This window comes from Podarcis pityusensis (assembly GCF_964106645.2).
Source record: "Podarcis pityusensis genome assembly, chromosome: 11".
Taxonomy (NCBI): domain Eukaryota; kingdom Metazoa; phylum Chordata; class Lepidosauria; order Squamata; family Lacertidae; genus Podarcis; species Podarcis pityusensis.
Window position 1 is genome coordinate 29674262 of NC_138036.1, and position 8933 is coordinate 29683194.

Genomic DNA, 8933 nt, shown 5'->3' on the forward strand with positions numbered 1-8933 from the left:
ATTGGTAGCAGTAGCCAGTTTCAAATAGTTGAGGGACATGGGAAAATCAAAACAATGTTTGTTCATCAAAGGATGAGTGTACCACTTGGTAAGTTGGTAGTTTGGAGTGTTAAGATAATTATTCAGCATTATCACCATCATATTGGATCCAGACTAAGTCAGTTGAACTTAGCCTAGTTAGTTATGACTTAAGTTGGACTGAAACCAATGGGACTTAAGTACACTTATCTTGGGCTTAGATTAAGGTTACCAGATTTTGTATGGGGACTGATTTGTAAATCCGGGGACTGTCCCTGGGAAACACGGACATCTGGTAACCTTAGGTTAGAGTTCTATTCAGTTCTATTCAGAATAGAATTATAGGGTGGGATTTGACTAATAAGTCCTACTAGTGGAAGACCATGCATGGACTTCTGTTAGCACAATGGGACTCACGTCCCTCCTCTACCCATGCACCACTTGGAGCCCTTGAAATTGGCTTGGGTGGGTCAGAATAACTTTCTGACAGTAGGAACTGTCCAACTGTGCAGCAGACTTCCTTGGGAAGTAGTGGACTTTCATTCATTGGAGGCTTTTAAGCAGAGGTTGGATGATCATCTATCATGCATGCTTTAGTTAAGATTACTGCATTACAGGGGGTTGGACTACGATTCTATGACTGTTAAACCACTCTGATAATTGCAGCTCTGTGAGGGGAATAGGGGTTTTCAGTTCCTGGGATTTTTTTGGTGGGGGAAACCATGTCTGTTTAAAGTTGCATGATACTGCTTTAATGTAGAGTACAGATGGGGCCTCTAATTGTGCAAGATTCCCTGACTGCATCAAGTATTGGAAGCGACAGCCCCATGCCATGTCCCCTACCCAGTTTGAGCCCTCATGTGTACTTCTGGACACCTGCCATGGGCTCAATTCAAGAAAAAGAAACTGGTTAATGATTGACAAGTTGTTTTGTGAAAACAATTCACTGTCAATGTGCAGAACACAGGTGGGCTTTTTTTTGTGGGGAGAGCCCTTTCAACTTGTTCTTGTATGATAGGAAGTCTGGACATGATGTGTCACAAAAGATAGGTGAGATATTTAGAGCAGTTCTGGACAAAAACAGTGATAGCCTGTTCCAAGTTCCTGCCAATTAATTAGCAGCTAGAGAGCTGGAAACATCAGTATCGAACAAGCACCTCCAAGGACAGATGGAATTGCCAGGAAACTCAATTGAAAAACTTGGACAGCAGCAGAATGTCTCATTTGTTTTGAGTTCATTAGTCTGAAAACTTGGCATCCAGCTTCTCTTCCCAGGTGGGGATTTTTATATTTCAAAAAAGATGGTTGCAACTTGGCAAACAGTGAGCTATAACACACAGCGTGCTGTGTGGACTTTTTTTGGGGGGGGGGTTATCCAAAGATTTGTGTAAACAGAAGCTTCTTTATTTAAAAATCATGACTTTTTGCAAACAGTTAAGCAGCTGCCCCATTTAAAAAGGCCAAAGAAAAGAGGGGAGAGAGGAAGAAAGAATCTTATCTAGCATCATTTCTCATTTTGCCGAATGGATATCATGTTATGTAAAATGGATATCATGTTATGGTGTAACTAATTCTGACCTGAAGTATATTCTCCATTTGTCATGGTTTCCTACTGTAACTTGGCTACTGAGAATCATATTGACTTACCGCTCAATATGTAACAGAAGATGTCAGGCAAGAAGAGATCCATCCATTACTTCTCTTTTTATATGTGTATATAGCCCTGTTCATGCAAGATATTGTGAGATATAATAGCATGGATGTCAGGGGCAGGTGTAGTGACTGCAAACCCATTTCCTACTATCTCTTCAGGGCTGTTGATATACTAGGCGTATTGATATACTAGGCCCACAAGACATCAAGAGGCTCAGACCCTGAATTCCCCCCCGCTTTTTTCTTTCTATCCTAGAAATAAAGTTATGAAGCAAAATGTGCAGGCACTCTTCTAAGTGATGCCTGTGAGATGAGCCAAGCTGGCTGCTCCCATATTTCAGTATTTTTAGCCACTAAGTGAAGCCAGAGCTGTGACTGCCAACTGAGGTTTTAGACACTAGCAATAGGAATCCCTAAAGTCTTAAGAAGCTGCCATTTCCTTTCCCCTTTCCTGCTCCTGCGTCATTTTCTAGTCCTTGGAATCTCTGTAGTTCGCGTCTCTTCCCCACCCCCTAACATCCAGGATGCATATTTCCTGTGGTGGGTTCATCTGAGATCCAGTACTCCCTAGAGTTTAATTTCTCCAAATGCTACCAAACGGTGAGCGCAGGTAGGTGCTAAAGATCTGCCCCCTAAAAAAAAGTGAAATGTGAAAACTTTGCAAAGAGGCTTATGCCTGTCTCCTGCTGAGCAGCAGCTACAAACCAGGTACCATAGTATGCATGCCTTCTCAAAAGTAAGTCTCTTTGTATTTAGTGGATTTTACTACCAGGTACAGTAAGTACATATAGGATGGCAGCCTAGGCTTTGGTTTAGGGTTGGAATTGGGGTGGGTGGGTGACAGGGTTCTTGAGCCTTTATTAACTACTGTGCCAGGGAGAAATTCAGCTTCACTTGTTCACATTCTGTCTGTCAAACATTTTATTGAGCTCAGTGGTACTTCCAGGTTAGAATGTAGAGGACTGCAGCCCTAGAGCAGCCCAGAATTCAAAGAGAAATTCAGATGAAGAGAATTTCAGAAGCAACCCTAGAAATATGGGAAATGGAGAGTTAAAGCAAATGGCAACAATGTAATGAGATAAGCAAATATTATTTGGAACAGACACTACAAATGACCAAACATTGGTGGTATTTTTTTCCGCACTAATGAAGATGTATGCAACCACAACAACAAAAATGGGGAGTTGGTTTGGCTCAGCTCCACTTTTGTTCTTCCAACAGCACCACCATAGGAAGGTTTCCTCAGAAGTCAGTCACTGAGTTCAATGGAGCTTTCTGCCAAGGAAGCATGCATAGAGACTTGCGGCCTAAGTGAACTCTTTCTTACTTACAAATTATTTGGACTGAGGTTTCTGGTGCCTTAATCCTAATAGATAACATCTGTACTGCATAAGTACAGCCATGATGCAAGCCTGTGATGGAGTCCAAGCTGTGGGCGAGATGTCTGTATATTGTTTCATAATCTGAATAGGAAGTAGTTCTCTGCTGGGTATCTGGACTGCATTTGAAAAAGAACCCAGCCAGGTACTGTTGTAAATAGAGGGCAGGCCTCTCTGCTGGCTTTCAATTGGAAGCGTGATAGCGGTTGAAGTTTTATTAGCCTGCTGGTGCAATCGCCATGGTTTCCAGGCTCCCTTTCATTGCAGAAGAGCAACTAGCCTTTAACTTTTGCTTCTAGGTGTCCCTTCACTTACAGCAGATGGAGGCCAACTCTACATCCTAATAAAGCCAACCCCGAGGGACTTGTTAAGTAAATCGATCCCGAACTTTGAAGCTGTAAAATAATAAGGTGATTAGGAACAATCTAAAGCCACTTGATAATGTGATGTTGATTGGATAGAATTGGCTTTCATTACTGCACTGGCAAGAAAACGGGTTTCTGGGCGGAGGGAAGATGTAGAAAGAAGGAATTTCCCTGTTTTATATGCAACCGTTGCTTCCACCCTTCCCCCTTTTGCATCCCAATCTCTTCCAGATACTCTTGCATTCAGGATGAAACTGTACCATGCTTATTTTAAAGTGTTGCAAGGCAGACACTTGATTTCTTCCAGCTGTGCATCTCTGGCCTAAACTGCCAAGATGAGGCTGAGAAACAGAAGGGGAGGGGTGAGAAATAATGGTGCCTGCCTCCCTCTGAAATGAGAAGGACATGAGCTAGACCCCAAGAGAGTGAGAGGTACAAGCTAGGACTTCAACCTGTTTTTGCTTTTCAACTTAGCTCTGTTGAGTTAACATCATTCATGCTGTCATGGCAATAGCAGTCGCTGACTATTTTGGGCTAAGAATTTACCACAGAAGCCCCCAGAATAAATTTGCACAACATCACAGCTCTCGTTCTGCTTCTCCAAATGCGGCAATTATCGTTTCTTGCTTGTGACTTTGTAAAGAGCCAGCGTATGTTTCATTTGAGTTCCAATGACAAATATTTCAGTGAGAAAGTAAGTTCCTCAGAGAAAAACCATCATGACTTGGTAGTCATTCCCCCTCCCCCGCCGAGCTTTTATTGGTAACATTAAAGGGGCAGGGGAGGACTGTACTGCCCTCAAACTGCACCAGTTAGATGCAGTCCTTCCACTCTTGTTAGCATCTAGAGTTTCAGGGCTCCTTCACAGAGTACGGAGGACAGATGTAGCCTTCTTCACAGTGATACCAGTAGGTTATCTACCTGTAGTGTGAACAGTTTTTCACCCTGCTTTACATAACATACATAAATGCAAATCAAGGGCTAGATAAACTCGCAGTATTTCTCTTCCTCTTGCGCCTCAGGCCGCCTTTCCATTTTTACATATATTTTAAAGTGGCACGTGTATGTTCTTATAATCATATATAATTTGTCCTTTGCCTCTTCCCCGATAAGAAACACAAGTTAAAAACAGTTGCAAAACTGCCTTTGGGTTTAAGAGTGCAGAGGTGTGTTTGCAGTGCCATGGACACTAGCCAGTAGATGCCAATCACACCCTTCTAGCTTTGGCGGGCTGGATTCTTTCAGCAGCTGGGCTTACTGCTCCCACGATAGAAGCAGGCTAGTTGTGGAGGAATGCACTGCTTATCTTGGGCTAGGAAGCAGTGGGTGGCCTGCTGCCACCTTCTTCTACGTCAAGATTTAATAAAAGCCTTGCAGCCAGCCATGGTGTCCAGTTGCTACCCATAGAGTTGACCACATGTGTCCCCAGGCAGCTCTTAAGGCCTGCAGGTAATTTCCAAAGCTGGCAGATATCACAGACCCTGTCGCCTGTTCCCCTCAACACATGGGTTGAACAAAGCTCCACAAAGTGTCTATGACTGCAGCCAACCATGGTCCCCAAACTTATCACCAATAATTCAAAAGGGTTGCTCTCAGCTAGCCTTGCCACCTGCCCTCTACAACACAATGGTCCCATTTTGGTCCATGTGTCTCATCATGCCACCGGAGGGGGGAAGTACGGGGCATTGCAACCCCCTAAGCCACCTTGCCTTGGGAGTTTTGTGTAAGTGTGTGCGCGGAGTCATAGAATCCTAGAACTGTAGAGTTGGAAGGGACCCTGAGGATCATCTAGTCCCACCCCTTGCAAGGCAGGAATATGCAGCTGTCCCATATGGAGATCGAACCTGCAACCTTGGTCTTATCAGCACCAAGCTCTGACCAACTGCAATTTAAAAATTGCACATTCCTAGGTCAAGTCAAACATGCAAATAGCAGCGGCACTCTTGGGAATGACACACAAACGGATCCCGCAGCAGTGAAGGCATGTCAGAAACGGATAATGGAAGAAGAGAACAAAAGGAATTGAGCATCTCATACTGCATCCATCCATCCATCGCACATCCACATTTCTATACTGTTACATGCCACCCCAAACTCCGAGCAGTGTGAGATTCCAGGGGTTCCAGGTGCTTACCCAGGATTTGTGTTTCCTTTCGGAAATGAGGAGCAGCAAAGACTGTCGGGTGATATATGCTTTATTCACACATATACACAACCTAAGCCTACGATGGAGAGGATCACAGCATTAACACCCCAAGAGGATCTTGCTTGTCCCATAGCCACAGCCTTGGACTCCAAAAGAAATCAGGCATAGCTCTGTCTTCCAGCTGCCCTGCCTGCAGCCAGCCAGCTTCTAGGTTCTACCACACATATCTCAACTTTCAACTCTGTTTTTGCCTGTCTAACTACCAGGAAGGGCAGCCCACCCATTTGCTCTCTGGCACAGAGCCACTTCCTTTGTTAACTTAATGGTCCATACTTAGAGACATCACCTCACCAGGAAGCTAGCCTGGCTTTTCCAGAAAATGAATCGGTGCTGGATCCAGGAATTAGAAGGGGGCTTGAGCATAAAGCCTACCACCAGGGCTTTCTTTCAGCCGGAACTCACCAAAACTCAGTTCTGGCACTTCTCAAGTGGGTGCCATTTCCATTATAAGAGAACAACGGAGATGTTTGTGATGAGTTTCTAGACAAGTAGAACTGCCCACCACCCACCAAAATTCCTTAGCCTGGCTGGAGTGTCCAACACAGCATCAATCCAGGGCATTGTGGAAAAATTAAATGGAAAGTTGCATACCCAGCCACCTAGCATGGATGGCCACCCAGCATGGATGGCCCAATGTTGATGTCCCTGTCCTGTTGAGGCAGTGGAGCACCATCCACTGCCCTAGAATTCCAGGTACTGGTTCTGAACCTATCAGGATACACTTTACTGCAGGCTAAGTTGTCCATCCCTTTTAGAAATCAAGAACATTCCACATGGAACTGCCCATACTTTGCATCAGCCTGATTTTATTCTACGGGGAGGAAAAACAAATCCAGAATTATTGCTAATAATGTACAGCACATGTTATAGTGCGGAAAATGAACTTGAAACTTAATCAAGTGCTGGCGCTCTCTCTCTCTCTCTCTCTCTCTCTCTCTCTCTCTCTCTCTCCCTTTTCTTTGGCTATGGCAAATTAATGTTATTACATTTCTTTTTGAATGTGGGTGTTCTCTGGTCCTATGGAACCAGAAACACAGGAAGGTTTTGTAAACAGCAAAGTAACAAGAGACCAAAAGAACCAACTGGTCCAGAATAAGAGGGATTTTGAATTACAAAAAAGAGGGCCAGCTGCTCTAGATGGAGAAAATTAAGTTAGCCCTCGTCTGCTGCGATAGATGTAAATTTTGGCATGCCAGTGGTGTTGCATTTGACATCAACAAACACATCAGTGCCAGTTCACTAGCGAGTAATTCAATTCCTAACAGCAGTGATTTAATCTGCCAGAATAAGGCTGGTGCTGGAAAAAGCTCTGAGCAGCATATGGGGGTGGGGGAGTCTGCGCAAAAACAAATGTGCCAAATACTTTACTAATTTTGTTATAGAAGAGTGGAGAAAAAAATGCAAGAAGGAGATTTGTTTCTCCTTTGTGCCAGCCTTAAGACTTTGATATAACACATAAGCATGTGCATACTTTTAAGGATGTCGCTCAATTGACTTCAAACAAACCACATACGAACCACACACACGCTATGCTATGACTGTGCAAGTCCCTAAATACTTGGTCTGATTAGGACTCTAGAGCTTTTGAATGCATTTTGCAATCAGGCCTGTAATTTTAAAAAAACATAAAATGACTGTGCATGAAACCATAAAGCCATGGAAAGTTTAATTTTCATGTCGTGTTTCTGCAGAATACAGGGAATGACTCTATTCATGAAAACAAAGGTGATCAGTGGTGTAATGTTGGTTCAGAATTTCCAGTAATACTTGTTTGGATGGTATTGCAACCACTAGCAGATCTGCCACCTTGAACCAGAATCTGTTCTCAAGCATTGTCCTTTAAAGTGTTACCAAGTGTTCATTTTTTCACCAAGGTTACGGTACTTAAATAACAGTCCATGATTGGCAATTAGGGGAAAGCTGGCAAGAGCTGGGCTGCAAGATCAAAGCAGAGCTCCCTGTAAAAGCTCCACCCTCTTTGGATAAAATTTGATATTTATCATATTGTGGAGAACAATGAAGTGAAACCAGTAAATATGAGAAAACAGAATGGTTTAAGACACCTCATCAGAACAACACGGGTTTTCTGTTGTTGTTTCTTGCCAAAACATGAGTAACAAAATTATGGTTTGTACTCCAGATAGCCCTAATAGAATGATTTAACAATACTTGAACAATCTTTATGATGGTACATATCACAGCCATTAAAAGGATGAAAATAAGCCAAAATGGCTGCTGATAAGGCAGGAAAGATAAAGCTAGAATTTATAACTCTCTTAATAGAATACAAGGATCCAATGCATCTTGTATTTTATTGTTCCAATATAAAATAGACTCCCATTACTCTATAAATTTATTGTCCTGCTGCCTTCCTTCTGTGACTTTTACTGTGTTTGTTAATTTGGTCATAAATGCCATATCCCAGATTCTTGTAATCCATTCATGAATAGTAGGGGGACTAGTTACTTCCCCTGCCCCGCAACCATGTTAAAGGAGAATGCCATGCAGACTGCTGTCAAGAAATGAACACTCACTTCTGCAAATACAAGGTTGGAGAACCTCAGGCTGTGGGGTGGGGGAATGTGGACCTCCAGGCCACTCTATCTGTCTCTTGAGACAGGCCACATCCTGCCCTAGCAATTCCCTCCTTGATCATCATCATCATCATCATATTCAATCATCATCATTTATTACTTGCATTCCACCCATCTGACTGGGGTGCCCCAGCCCCTCTGGGCAGCTTCCCAGCATAATAAAAACACAGGAGAACATCAGATATTAAAAACTTCCCAATACAGGGCTGCCTTCAAATGTCTTTGGAAAGTGGTGTAGTTGTTTATCTATTTGACTTCTGATGGGAGGGCATTCTACAGGGAGGGCGACACTGCCAAGAAAGGCCCTCTGCCTGGTTCCCTGTAACTTCACAAGAGGGATCCGCCAGAAGGCCCTCAGAGCTGGACCTCAGTGTCTGGGTGGAACAATGGTGGTGGAGATGCTCCTTCAGGTATACAAGGCCGAAGCTGTTTAGGGCTTTAAAGGTCAACATCAACACTTTGAACCTCCAGGAGATACATCCTTCCTCGGAAATCTTTCTGCTATGTGGGAGCTCAGAGTTATGCTGGCCCAGTGGCAAGCCAGAAACAATGCAGTATCTGTCTATCTCTCTAGATTTGAGATACCGGCACTCATATATGGATAAAGTGCTGTGGGTGCCAGCACAAAATGGCTGCCATGGTGCTCACTGTACCAGTGAGGACTTGATGATGCTGGCAATCTGAAGCTGCCATCATGATTCAAGGAGCTTCTAGCTTT